Raw genomic sequence first — 14682 nt, 5'->3', positions numbered from 1 at the left:
AATAACAAAAACAAAGAGAAACCCCACCAACTGGGAGAAAATTTTTGCACACAACACTAATGATAAAGGACTGATCACAAAAATCTGCAAAGAGCTGATGAGACTCAACAACAACAAAGAAAATAATCCAGTCAAAAAATGGACAGAGGACCTATATAAATACTTACTTGTTTGTCTCGCCCCCTTCTCTCCTTCTGTCCCGCCATTACAACTACAACGTAGGGAACGAGACCCTAGTATATTATCTGGAACACAGTAGGTCCTCAATAAGAATATATTAATAAATTCAGCGAGTGCATATTTTGAGTGGAGAACAAGAAAATGTCTCTTTACTTTGAGGCTGGAATCAGATTGTTCAGATATTATTTTTTTTTTACCTGCTACGTCAACTGTCATTGAATTTCAAGATTAAAAGAGAAGTAAGAGGTTATTTAGTCCAAGCCCCAAGAATACCCTCTTCAGTCTTCTCGATCAGTAAGACCAACATGCTTGGCTGAAACATCCTTGGTGACAGGAAACTGACAACCTCACCACTTCAGTTTGACTGCTGGGTGTTTTCCTTTGTCGTTTTCCCGTCCCATTTCGCTTTCCTGTCCTACTTCTCCCAATTGCTGTCCTCTTTATTGTCGTATTTTGCTACATTTTGATCCAGCTAAGGTGGGAACACAGGACGCTCCTCAACGCCTAGCTCAGGGGCTGAACTGCTCTAGCTGAACTGCTACACGAAGTGGCGGCGCCGCATTTCAGCGGGTTGGTGTGGCCTCCCGGGGTCCGGGGGCCTCCTCCTCAAGTTCCCGCTTCTCCTCCAGGCCCGCGACCACGCACAGAGGCTGGCCCGCCACCTCCCGCGTCACCTGCGCCGCTGCCCTCCCCGCTTGGGGTTCGCTCCCTCCTCCCTAGCAGTGGCCGCGGGCGTCGGCTGTGCGCGCGGGTGGCCGCCCACCCGGCTCTTCCCTCCTCCTCATCACCCCCCTCCCTCCCCTCCGGCCCTCCGCCCTCCGCCCTCCGCCCTCCTCCATCCGGAGAGCAGCCCCGCGTTCCGCGAGGAGTTTGGAGTCGCCCTGCGAGGCGCCCACAACCCGCTCAGCGCTTGCCACGCAGGTGCGCGGGCCCCGGTGCCGCCGTCATCGCAGCTTTCCGCCGGGATTGGACTCGGGCTTCGAGGTGGGACCCGCTCTTCTCTCCTTCACCCCGTGTTACATCTCTTCCCGCTCTCGGGAACTCGTAGAGCCGGGTTCTGGGGCGCGCGTCGTGGCGCGGAGCTCGCGGGCCACTTGGGGACTGGCAGTCCGGGGCTGGAGCGGCGCGGACCGGGAGCGGGTAGCTCCAGCGGGCGCGGGAGGCGCGGCGGGAGGGGTAGGGCTCTGGGGGTCCCCGCGGACTGAGGCTCGGGAGGCTCCCTGGGCCCGGAGGACCCGGGCGCATCGCTGTGGGCAGCCCGCAGAGCCTGGGTGCACACCTGCCAGGCGCCGCTGAAAGGACAGCCAACTTCTTTTTCAGGTCTCCTTGCCACTTTGGAAACTGAAGGGACCGCAGCGTCAATCAGTAAGCCCTGGGGCCGGGAGGAGGGAGCCGTTGCTGCCTTGGGGGGTGGTTGGGACTTGAGCTGCTGTTTTCCGCCCTACACCCTTTCCCCAAGCAAATTAACAAAATAAAACAGCAAAACCCCAGCCCAACCAAAGCATTCTTTGAAGGAGATTTATAGAGGTAAGAAAGACCCAACCAAGGAATCCCTTTGGAAACCCCAGGTATGATGAGATTGTCTGAGAAACTTTGTTTATTGAGCTGCTATTTCTAGGATTTGTGTTCGCAAACAAAAGAGACTGGCTCTAGTAAGCCTCAGTAAGCCTCAGGGGGATCCTTAAATTGTGGGATTGTCCTCTGTTAAGATTCACTTCCATAAGTATTAAAGTATTTTGAAACAAATCATGTTTCAGAGCTCTGGGCTTGGAGGCAGAATACTTAGAGTTTGGTATGATTTATCATTTATTATCTATTTTGCCGTTGACTTGGTCTCTCTTGGACTCAGTATCGTCATCTGTCAGATTAATGGGCTGCTTTTAGATTGCGAGGGCCTGTAAATAAGATCTAAGATGTTCCCCAAATTAAAAATATGTAACTCTTTAACATGTTACAAACATTACTAGGTTTGTAACACCATGATTTTAAAAAAATCTATATGAATCCTGTCATTTTGTTTTACACGTATTTATACTTATACTTCTAAGGTTTTCCAACCAAATATTAAAGAGAAAAATATTTACAAAAAATATTTACAAAAGAATTCAGAAATATAATGCTAATCTGTAAATATTTGATCATTTCTCATTCTACATTGAAGAATTATGTGCCACTTTAAGCCAGCATTTGGCAACACTGCAACAAAAAAATGTGACTTTAGCATAGTACTTACTCCCTATTGTCTATTTGGAGGAACTAAAAGTTGTTTTGGAGGAAAAGAAAAATTGTACCTTTTCTGTTAATTATTGCTTGTGAGCAGTATTTGTTACGTTTTAGCATAAAGTTGTGTGCAGAATAGTAAAAAAATGGTTTCAGACCACTTCAGAGCTTCTCTGAAATTAAGCTCAATAGCAGAGATGCCAGTTTTAGAAATGCGTTTTAGTTGTCTTGGAATGAATCCCAGAAAATAGCAGAGGTTAATTAAACAGATAAACCAGAAATTAGGAATTGACACATGCACACAAAATTGTACAAGAAGTGTACTATAAAGTGTCAGTGAACTTTTTGTTTACTGTTGATAAAAAAATCAAACAACAAACAACTCTTGGCTTATTTAAGCAGACAGAATTTAGACTAACTTTTGTTGTTACTTGTGTTACTAGCAGTTAGGATAGTTTTAGAAGTTCTCTGCCTTTTAGGTCGTTTTGATCTAAAATACAACCAGGTGTTCCCACCCAGCATGTGATTTGTATGCAGTTTGGGAAAGTGGAATGATTTGAAATACTCTTTTAGGAACACATCTTGACTTATTTTCAGTGCCTTGTTGCCTTTGGCTTGCAAGTGTCATTGATAATTAAGGCAGTTGACATCCTCATAATCTTTGGTGAGGTAGATAGATGATCATCTCCTTTGAAACAAATGCTCAAAGAGTTAAGTAAACTGGTAATTGAATGAATACAGCGTAGTTGAACTCAGATACCCTGGCTCCTAGGAGCTTGTTGAAAACTGAAAATGTTGGAGTGATCGGCTCACTGTCCATGGCCAACTCATTCATGGCTGGGAGCGGCATCACGGTTGGCAGGAATTCCGTTCCTCTTTTGTAATGTGTGGCCTTACTCTCCCATGAATTTACCAAGAAAAAAACAATCATGTCTTCACACTTAGATCAGTATTATATAACCAAATGATTTGTGTTTGTGAACTGTAGCATCTCAGTGGCGGTCTTGGAAATGGAACTCTAAAATATCCTGGGAAAAAACACAATTGTCTTGGCAGATACTGTACTGCATTTTTCATACTGAGAGCCAAACACGTACACTAAAAAAGTATGTCCTGTGGAGTTAAAAACGAAGAAAAGGGCTTACAGTCTGCTCTAATTCTTAAGATTTTATATGATTTACAAATTCCGCTTTTAATTAAATCAGAAAGGCACAAATGTCACCAACTGATTAGATTTGGGGTTTCAATTCATAGTCTACTTATAATTTGGGGTAATCTTTCTTAGATTTTTTTTTGAACTTTTGTGACTCCAAAGTGATATTATCTGTTGTCTTTTCACACACCTGGTCTTATTAATTTTTAATGTTTTTACACTTTGAATCATAGTATTTTGTTGGGAGAGGTACAAAAAACAAATATAATAAGTAATATCACAAATCATTATAACACATCATTATCAGGCAAATACCCCTCTTTTCATGATGCAGAAAGAGAACATGCCAACACCTAGAACCTTTTGCTTGTTCCTTCCTGACCACAAGCTAAGTTTTATATTTAAAATTTTTTTTAAGGATTTATTTATTTTATTTTATACAGCACTGGGTACAGTCAGAAGCGCGGGAGGGTGAGAGAATTCACCAGAGCCAGAGCGGGGAGCAGAGCAGGCAGAAGGACTTAAGTACACTGCTGAGGGAAGCAGCGGGCGGCAGGAGAGGTCTGCGCGCCATGTGGGACCCTCCTCTGGTGGCTGGGGAGCAGCCGGGGATCAAACCGGCGCCGCAGAGGCCGCGGGCAGCTTCGCAACCCAGCGCTCAACCCCTGCGCCACCGGGGAGGCCCCCTCTTCCACTTTTAAAGCAAAAAATTTCTAAAGGAAAATCCAGAGTACGTGGTGCTCTTTTCTCTTTTGCTGTTATCTCCTCTCCTCTCAGGGGTTTTAGCCTTAGAGACTCATAAGGTTTAGTCTTTCAGAACTTTGTTCTTTACACTACTTGATGATTTCATGTAATCTTTATATTTGTGTACTGATTATTCCAAAATTATGGCTCAAGCTTTGACCTTTTCCCCTGAATTTCTGACTGCCTACTCAGCATTTCCGTTTGAATGTCTAACAGCCATTTTTAACTTGCTGCAAATGGAATCTTCCTCTGGCCCAAACCTACTCTATCTGAAATCTTTTCATCCTTCAAGTTGCTCGAACCAAACCTGAGTCCTTGATTTCTCCATACCCTCCTATTTCAGATGTAATATGTTGGGCCATCTTCTTTTTTCTACCTTCAAAATAAATCCAAAATATCATTACTTCTCTTTATTTCCGTGGTCTGCTATCATTTTCTATATGGATTATTGCAAAACCTTCCTAACTGGTCTCCTTGATTTTATCCTTTGCTTCCACTGTTCTCAAAAGTGCAATCAGAACTCCCCTTTTTACTACGTAAGGCAGATCATGTCAGGTTTCTGCTCCACAATCTCTAGTGCCATTCCAGCTCATACAGAGTAAAATTTGAAGTCCTTGGAATCATCTACAAGTCTCCACCTGGTCTTTTTCCCCCTCCCCTTTACTTATCTGATCTCCTTTTCCACATCTCACACCCCAGTTCTAGTCACTCTGGTCTCCTTGCAATTCCTTGAGTATATCAGAGACTTCCTTGTACATTAGCTTCTTCTGCATCAAATACTTTCCCCCACATACCTATGTGCCTTACTCCGTTAACTGTTGCTTCTTTAAGTCTTTGTCCAAATGTTTTCTCTCAATAAGGTCCACCCTTTTACATTTAAAGTTGCACATCTTCTTACCTTACAGTACATTCTTTCTCCTTTCCTTTTACTTTGCTTTTCCCCATATTATGGATCACCTTTGAAAATGCTGCATGACTTATCTTTTCTTTCCCTGTCTTATTTTATATCTATTAGAATGTAAACTCCACAAGAGCAGGCATTATTTCTGTTTTGCTCACTATTATATTCCTAGTATCTGAAATAGGGCTAGCATGGAAGAGATGCTCAGTCATTTTTCGGTTAATTTAATAACAGTGGCTACTGTTCATTTTCACTGCAGGATATATTTCATTGTATGAATTTAAAACCTTTATTGTTTACTCATTCTGATTATATTCTGGTAATTTCTCTCCCTCCTTCTTGCATTCCCTCCCGCTCTCCCTCCCTCTTCCTTCCCCCACTTTTTTTTTCTTTTTCTACCATAGTAAACCATTCATGATTCTTCATTTACAAATGTCTTGGTGCACAGATGCAGGAGTTTCTCTAGAATGTGAAACTACTAGTCAAATTACTAGGTCACAGGACTTGCTGATATCAGCTTTATTTGATCACACCTCCCTTTATCAATGTGGTTCTACCAATTTGCATTCCTGCTTTCATTACTCTATATTTTTGCCAAAATTTAGTATTATCAGAACACTTAATTGTCCCACCCCCCACCATCTGGTGGGCATGCGTTGTTATTTCATTATTGCTCGCATTGATTATTAGGCATATTGTGTCTGGTATCTGTAAAGATAGATTAGGTTAGGCTATGGTAACAATAATTCCCAAATCACATTGACTTCATGCAATAAAGATTTATTTCTCATTCATACTAAGTTTCCTATGGAAACTGAAGGCAACTCTCAGGGAAACTGGTCTTAGTAACTTTGAGATCTAAATGCAGAGAATCTCATGACTGTGGGTAGCTTCATAGGCTGTCTTTTTTTTTTTTAATTTTATATATTTTTACATCATTTTTCATTTTTGCACAATGTATACATTTTTATCTTGGTTATAGTCCCCATAGAATTCCCACCCACCTTGATTTGATCCTAACTCCCTCTTCCCCACCTCCCCCCTGTAGTATGTCTGTGGTTTATAGTTATTTGTTGATTTTGATTTTAACTTTATTTTAATTAGTCTTTTTCCCTAGCCACTTATTTAGGTTTTCTAAATTCCTGCTATGAGTAAGACCATCTGGTGTGTTTCTTTTTCTTTCTGGCTTATTTTGCTGAGTATGATCCCTTCCAGCTCTATCCATTTTGCTGGAAAGCTGTGTGGAGGTTCCTCAACCTGCTAAAGATGGAGCTTCCATATGATCCAGCAATTCCATTCCTAGGTATTTACCCAAAGGACACAAAAACATTAATTCAAAAGAGCTCCTATACGCCTATGTTTATAGCAGCACTATTTATAATAGCTAAGCTATGGAAACAACCCAAATGCCCAAAAATAGATGACTGGATCAAGAAGATGTGGTACATATACACAATGGAATAATGCTCAGCAATCAAAAAAGATAGGTTGTGTCTTAACCCCTTGCGCATGTTCGATCCCCGGCCAGGGAGCTATCCATATGGTGCAACAGATCTCTCCTGACTTACCCGCTGCTCCCCTCAGCAGTGTATTTCAGTCAATCCTCCTGTTCTGTTGCCCACTCTGTCTCTGTTGAATTCTCTCACCCCCTGCACCTCTGCCCTGTACCCCAGTTCTTGTATGCGTAAATAAATAAATCTTAAAAAAAAAATGTAGAGAATCTCATCATTCCATAGCTGTGAAATCTGGAACATAGGGCATTCTCATAAAGTTCATCCTTTTGCAGTATGTAATTCACTGTTTTTTAGTATTTTAACATATTTGTGCAACTATCACTACTTACTTTAGGACAGTTTTTATCACTTGTAAGAGAAACCCCATCATCATTAGCAATCACTCCCTTCCCGGGAAACCACTTATCTACTCTGTATGTTTATAGATTTGCCTATTCTGGACATTTCATATACATGAAATCATGGGTCATTTACTAATGAGATTCTTTGACTTACCATAGTGTTTTCAAGGTTCATTCATGCTTTACCATGGATCAACACTTAATTCCCTTCCGTGACCAAGTAAGAGTCTATTATATGGATACACTGCTTTTTGTTTGTATTTTCTTCAGTTGTTGGACCTTTGGGTATTTTCTGCTTTTTGGCTACTATGAATAATGCTGCTACTAATATTTGTGTACAGTTTTTTGTGTGAATGTGTGTTTTCATCTCTAGTGGAGATATACCTAGAACTGGGAATTGCCGAATCTTATGGTGGCACTATGATTAATACTTTTTAGTCTTTCTTTTTGAAACATTATCTATTAATTTTCATCCATTCTTTTTTGAAGTATTATCTATTCATGAATTTGAATTTCTTCTAAGTACTTCTTTATGTGTGTGAAATATCTTGATATGCTTTTTCCATTTCATCAGTTTAAAATATATTTTGATTTTCATTATATCATTTTGCTTCATAGTTTACTCAAAAATATATATTTTTAATATTCTAACATAAGGTATTTGTGTAGTTATAGTTTAATATATGCTATCTATTTCTGCCTTTAAAACATAATGATCAGAGAATGTAGTCTATATGATTTTAGTACTTTGGATTTGTTTTTAACTTCTTCTATGTGTTTGCTGTGGCCGGTATTTGTAAATACCCCATTGGAACTTGAAAATAAGGTATAATTTATAGTTCTGGGGAGCTGTAGTCAATGTATCCCATAGGTTTTTCGAATGTCATTTGTTAGTGTTGTTCCATCTTACATATTCTTATGTGTTTTGTGTGTGTTTGTTTTATTCATTCTTTAGATAGAGTATGTTAAAATCTTCTACCATCTTTGTGACTTTTAGTCATTTTCCATGTAATGCTCTGAATGTTCACTTTTTATATTTCAGAGGTAATGTGTATGCTATTTTGAGGTTTAATATATATATGCCTACATCTTAAATTATTATGTATTCCTGCTGAATTGAAGCTTTTATAAACTCAGAGTGACTTAAATTATATTTTGCCTCTGTAGGGTTTTATTGGGAGGTATTATTTTAAAATACATATTTGTATGTTTGACAACCTTTTTCAATAGTTCTGATTTATGGTTATCTGTCTACTGCTCCTTGATTTTAATATGAAAACTGAAATTTTCCACTCTTGTAGCCCTTGAGTCAACATTGCTTTCATGCCAAGCTTAAACATCATTGTACTATTTTCAAGAAACGCCAATATAGAAATGCTGGCTGTGTAGTAATAACCACTGTCAAGTTTAATTTCTGTGAATTTGGAAATTCAAAATATGTTTTGGAATTGTAAATACTCTATATGTTTTAAAGTAGACAGTGAAATTTGTGTGGATATTCTCACTGAATGAAAGCTAGTAAGTCACTTATTCTTCCATAAAAGATTCTTCCCCTTGTGCACAGTTTTATAATACCAAATAAAGCTGCCCCGTCCCCCTCCTCCCAAATGAACACAGTTCACTTTCAGTTAGTTGGAAGAATATTTGCCTGGCCTCTGAAATCTTTAGGTGATCCACTCAGCCAGGTTAAAAGCTATGTGGGCATACATGAGACTGGTTGAGGGGGAGTATAAAGGAGCTGGTGAACTGTAGATGGGCTTGAAGGAAAGACATGCAGTTGAGAACTATTAAAAATAGTTTTGTGGTATCCTATGGATCTCATTGAATCACACCAGAGTACTAAGACATGCAAACAAAAATGTCCTATCTGAGACACTCTTAAGGAGCAGTGTGGTATTAATTTTGAAGTCTTTGTAAGTTGGTGCAGGGAGAATCCAGAAACAATAGAAACATATAAATGTTTATACATATGTGTATATTAGTGAATGAGAAAAACAGGGAGAGAGAGGAAGGGCAAGGGAGGAAGAGGAACTGTACTCCTGGGCCAGTGATTTCTCCCAAAGTTTATGGGAATGTATAAGAATTTTATCTGTTTGTGCTAGATAATAATTAAAGAGTTGAGCCAAATAGATTCTCAGGAGCTTCTATAATGGCATTATAATAGGCTTTAAAAATGTGAACTCATGTTTAATAACAGCTGTTAGCAAATATCTGTTTTGCAAAGGCATAGAACAACTTTGTTTTTCTCAGAATTATATTTTCTCATTTTACTTTAACTAGCAGCTGTTATTTGGATGTGTAAACCTTTGAAAATTAAGAAACCATAAACATGAGATAATCTAACAATTAGATTTCTGTATGCACAAACAAAAGTTCTGAATCAGACTGGTTAGTGCTTTGGAGTGAAAAATTAAATTATACTCACACATGCAATAAACACACATACACACATAGCTGGTGTGTGTGTGTTTGTGTGTAAACATACTTGCATATGCATAATAACTATTGCTATTGTATTACTGAAATGTTATCTCTTAGAATTATGATATGCTTATCATATTAGACCTATCCAGAGATAGGTGGTAGTTCCCTAGTAATGTGGGTGTCTTACTACAACACTGCTACTTACAGATTGGATTTGGGAAAGAAAAGCTTTTGCACAGAACAAACAGGATATGAAAACGTTCTTTCTATAAAAATCATTTATCTGGCAAGGCTAAGACCTTGGTCTTTTGACTCTGAACTTACAAATCAGTTCTCACGCAGGCATTTCTGTTCTCTTTGGCTGATCTTTGTTTTTACTTACCATAGGTCCTGTGGGGATCTGCTCTATAATATTTGTAATATGCTTCATATTTCTCCCCATTCTTCAAGAGGCAGTTAAATCTTCATTCCTCTGTGGAATCTCTTATGATTTCCCTAAACTTGAAGAAAGTGCTTAAATATTTTCTAATTACCACTCTTTCTAGGTAGTTGCAGTTCTTTATGTAAAGATATCATGGTTATTAAACTCACCACCATTTCTGTACTGCTAAGAAAGCAAAACTCTGCCTTTTTAACTACTTTACCATGCTTTCTTATTTAGAATGTTTGATTTAAACCTTCTGATAGAGCTATTTTTTATTATTTCATTAAAGAATCTGTTGAAATCATGCTCAAGGAGAATGTAAGTCAAAGAAGTTGGTTTCAGTATTTCATGTTCATTGTCTGATTTTTAATATATATTTGAATTTCTTAATTGTTCATTTTATTAAATAATTTATAAAGTCAATCCAGTGCATTGGTCTGACCGTACCTTTACACTGTTCCATTGTGTTTCCAGTAAGTGAGGGGCGATAGGATTATGCCAGCTGTCAAAACATTCCCTTTTCCATATTTTCCTAACATGAAGTGGCAGGACAGATCCTCACATGTCACGGGAGTTGTGTTAATGTTTCAATACAGGATAAGGGGTTCCTTACCACCAGTTCCTGTGTCAAACACAAATTCCTTTTCAAGTAAGTCCAAAGAGGTAGATGTGGAGATACCAAGCCCCTTTCCCAACTGTCACCTTTGGGGTTATTTATAGTTTTGATAAGGGCAGATGAACTGGGCTTTCCTGGCAAGTACACCATAGGTTTTCTGGCCCCATCAACAGCAAGAGCCCTTCAGCTTCATCACTGAGTACTCTCCAGTGTGTCATAGTTGTCCTTAAAGCTCTTCAATTCAGGAATGTTTATTGTTCTGAATGGAGGGGAGTATGTCACCTGAATGGTTATTGGGGAGACTTTAGGAGACAGGGTTGGATTTTTGGCTGCTGACTGATGTTGACTCTGAGAGCTCCCACTTTTGCTTTGACTGCTGTGGCCACCTCAGTCAGGGCCTCCTGATAGCACAGGTGCTGCCTCTGGCCAAAGAGACCTGTACCATAGTGGCTGTCTCCTAGCCTTCCAGCAGGGCCTTAATCAGGACCTATTGGCAAACCATTGAAAGGAGTGTTTGGAAGACCTAGCATGTAGGAGTGGAAAGTCTTGCCCATAAGGGAATGGGGATGCCAGTCTTCAATATGAAATGGGATTTCAGAAACAGGATGGTATCCAGAGCTTTAATCCTATATTGATGTATATAGCAATTCTGATTTCCCTGGGTCTCCAGCTGTGGCAGTCTTACTTCATCCTTTGCAAGAAACTGAAGTTCATATTTGATATCTTAAACCCTGCAGAGTCAGGTATCAGTCTGCTCTTTCAAGCCTTGGGGGGCATTGTGTCCTACAGAGACATGAGGATCCTTTGGAGACTCCATCGCAAAGTCCATGATTTTCCTCTTCACAAAAATAAATAGCAGTACAGATGCCTCCTGTAAGCCATCATCAGTACAACATTCACTGTAACAGTCAGTTACCGTCAGACATCAGAGCCTCCCCACTCCATGCAGACTCCTCCAGTTTGCCTCCTGCCCTGTCCTATCAGCCCAGATTTCCTGGAGGCAAGGGTGCCTGGATTCTCTGAATTTTCCCAGCCACTTCATTATGGGGAAAGACCAATGTTGACCAGGCCTGAAAGGCATACATCGGGGTGGGGGAAGGCTGCCGAGTGCTTGACTCAGGACCATTACGGCACCCTGAAGCCTCCAGTGCCCAGTATCTGAGTTTGTAGTGTTACTTCAGTTCATTGCTGCTTCATGTCAGTACTTTCCCAAACAATAGCATATTCTGGATTGTCAAGAATATTTATCACATAGCACCTCATAAAAGAGTAGTTAGTCCATTTTACATTTTATTGACTTTTTATTGATCTTACCATAAGAAGTCACCATAAGTCTTTCAGGTAACTCAGGGCTCCTATTTTCCATCGAATGGTCTTTAAATAGTTTGTTGGATGAACTACTGAATGATTAAAATTGCCCAGTCTGTCACTAGGAAAGGACCACAGTTTATATGCATGCAATCAATGACAACTAGATCACAGCTGCTACTAGACCACTGGTAATTGTAAGATGACATTGATTTTAACAAAGGTCCTGATGTCAGAGGGATTAAAATATTGTGGATGTTCAAGTAGAAGAAATACAACACGATTCTCTTCCTTTGTATTTCTTGAAGTCCAACTAAAATTTCACTTCTGTGAATATTTCGTTGCCTCTTAGGACTTTGTTAGTAACCATTTTCTCTGAAAACCCATAGTAGTTTTTTTAATAAAAAAAAGACTAAATAATAATTTTGCTTGAAAATAATCTATACCCATGATTACAAATACCTACTGTAGTAAAAAACAATGCTTTTCTCCCGCATGACCTTCACTATGCTAATTCTGACCTTGGGAACAACAACCTAAAGTATTTCTGCTTTCATGTCTTTCCTTGGCCACCCCTGTAAGGCTAAAAATATGCTGCTACTAACTTTTATTTTCCTTTCATTTATCAACTTTAAGTGGATACCATGATAGAAGAGAATTTAGCCTACTAATTTTGTCTTCTTTCTTGTTCCATTCACTATGGACAGTTTTCGACTAACTATTGCTTCGTGAGGTTGCGATATCTCACTCTTTGTCTTCACACTGAGGCCCCAAAGCTTGCCACAAGTCTATGGCACTTTCTGGTGAGGAACCATAGGAAAGGGGCAGAAGGAGCAAGGCAAGTCTGGAAGGAAAAGAACAAAATCAAAATACAAGTCAAGATAGAGGCTGCCATTGCCAGCTTCCCCATGGGTCTCTCACCCACATTTCTGTCTATTTCGAGCATCTCCTTCCATGTGCCCAAGTCCCTAGTATAAGTAGAAGGCAGAGAAGCAAGCACGGCTTCTACTTCTCTTGTTTATCTGCTCCATGTGCCCCCTCCAGGTCTCTTCCCCATCTCTCTCTGCTGCTTCCTCCATTTCTAGTTTTACCTCCCCGCCCAGCTCTACCCTTCATAAGGTGGAACAGGGAAACTGGAACCTCCCTTTTCTTTGGCTATCACACTGTATAGTACATTTAACAAAATATTCAATTAATAATTAAATGGGTTGACTTTTGTATAGATTTTAGGTTACTTTGTAGGTAAGATGCCTATTGACTAGATTGACTTAGTGGTACCCAGCTCTGTGAATCATAGCTTATCCCTCTGCATTTTCAAAAATTTTTAACAAAGTCACATAACTACAATCATATCAGGAGTTAAAATATGTGAAATTATGTTTTCAGAGTGACACATGCTTATGCCAGTATGATAGGCGATATCTTTTAATTTTAAAGGTAATTTAGGTTTTGACAGTTACTTAATGGGAATAAAATGACCAATTTCTAGCCTAAGAGAAGAAATAAAGGTAGACATAAAAATGACAAAGTTAGGGCCTCCCTGGTGGCGCAAGGGGTTAAGCACCGCACTATGAAGCAATCTGCAGCCTCTGCAGCACGAGTTCAATCCCCAGCTGGCCAGGGAGCAACCAACAAGGCAAGTCAGACCTCTCCTGTCTCCCCTGCTGCTCCCCTCAGCAGTGTCTTTCGGTCGGCTTGCCTTTTCTATTACCCGCTCTGTCTCTGGTGAATCCTCTCACCCCTGCATCTCTGGCCTGTACCCTAGCTCATGTATGCATAAATGAATAAATCTTTAAAAAAATGACAAGGTTACTAGAGATAGACTTGAAAAAATGTTTTTCATTTGCAATTAGATAAAATGTTTAAAAAGTGAAATATAGATGGATGCTTCTCCATCAAAAAGTAAAAGCAAAAACTAGTGGCAGATGGAGCTCATTGAGTTTGTTCATCAAAGCAACAGAATTGTCAGAATTGCTTTTCTTACTCATCGGCTTTCCTATAAATCTGGAGACTTTTTAAGATCATTGGAGCTAGTTGTAAATAATTTCTTGTCTGCTCAGTCACTCACTCAAACACTAATTGAGACCATTCTGTGTATATTTAAGTAGAATTTGATACATAAAAATTACACAAAGAATTCTCTGTGATAGAAGTAGCCTGATTGGATAATTCACCAGAATACAGATTCTGTTTAAAGTTTACAGTAATAATTGAAGAGTTAGTATATGTTTAATATACTTATTATGTTTGTTATATTATGCAAATTGAATTATTGTCCGCACATCCATATGTCATAACTGTATCATTTAGATAAGAGGATCCTCAACTATTTCTACAAAGATACATTCTTCCTGTTAGCTATAAAAATAGAATGGTTACTTTCCAGGGGATTGTTAGGTAATCTTGTCTCAAACTCCTGATGTTTAGTGTCTATCAATGATTATTTCATGGGGTACAATTATAAGAGATCATCTATGGAATGTACTCTCCATTTATTTATCTATATAGATTTGAATAACATTTAGAGCTTGTTAACCCTTTGAAATTATAGCCCTACTGTTAGGTGTATGTGCCTTCTTCTGGTAGTATATTGCTCTCAACAAGTTCCATGATCCAAAAATGCTTAAGGGTCACAATTCTAAAACTCTGGTATTAACATTGTCAGAATCATATCTGGATGATATTAGAATGCTTCTTTTAAATATTGCCCCCCCCCATTTTATCTTGGTGTGATGCCATCAGTCTATTTTGAAGGGTATTTTGAAAGAGTCCTATCTCACCATTCATTGATTGAGTCAATTTATTTTAGTAATATATGTGGAGCACTTAGTAATGAGTGGCAGGCTTCTATATGTGA

The 14682-nt window shown here is 39.3% G+C and overlaps 1 protein-coding gene and 1 pseudogene across 3 annotated transcripts in view; one reads left to right on the top strand and one right to left on the bottom strand.

Moving 5' to 3' along the window:
* The first annotated feature begins 1020 nt into the window (after positions 1–1020).
* The window catches only part of LEPR (leptin receptor), a 68748-nt gene continuing 55086 nt past the window's right edge, over positions 1021–14682 (top strand). The window contains exons 1-2 of one of the 3 annotated variants that reach the window (XM_037501013.2): positions 1024–1164; positions 1501–1545. The gene's annotated coding sequence lies outside the window, so the exon portion shown is untranslated. Of the gene's footprint in view, positions 1165–1500; positions 1546–14682 lie in introns of all 3 variants that reach the window. The other 2 variants (XM_037501014.1, XM_037501012.2) reach the window with 2 other exon arrangements.
* LOC119236789 (protein C1orf43-like) lies at positions 10710–11404 on the bottom strand (annotated as a pseudogene).

This window comes from Talpa occidentalis, unplaced genomic scaffold (genome assembly GCF_014898055.3).
Source record: "Talpa occidentalis isolate TD23 unplaced genomic scaffold, MPIMG_talOcc4v2.1 talOcc4.9, whole genome shotgun sequence".
In the NCBI taxonomy this organism is placed as follows: Eukaryota; Metazoa; Chordata; class Mammalia; order Eulipotyphla; family Talpidae; genus Talpa; species Talpa occidentalis.
The sequence above is the reverse complement of the archived record's forward strand: the minus strand, read 5'-3'. Positions and strand labels throughout refer to the sequence as shown.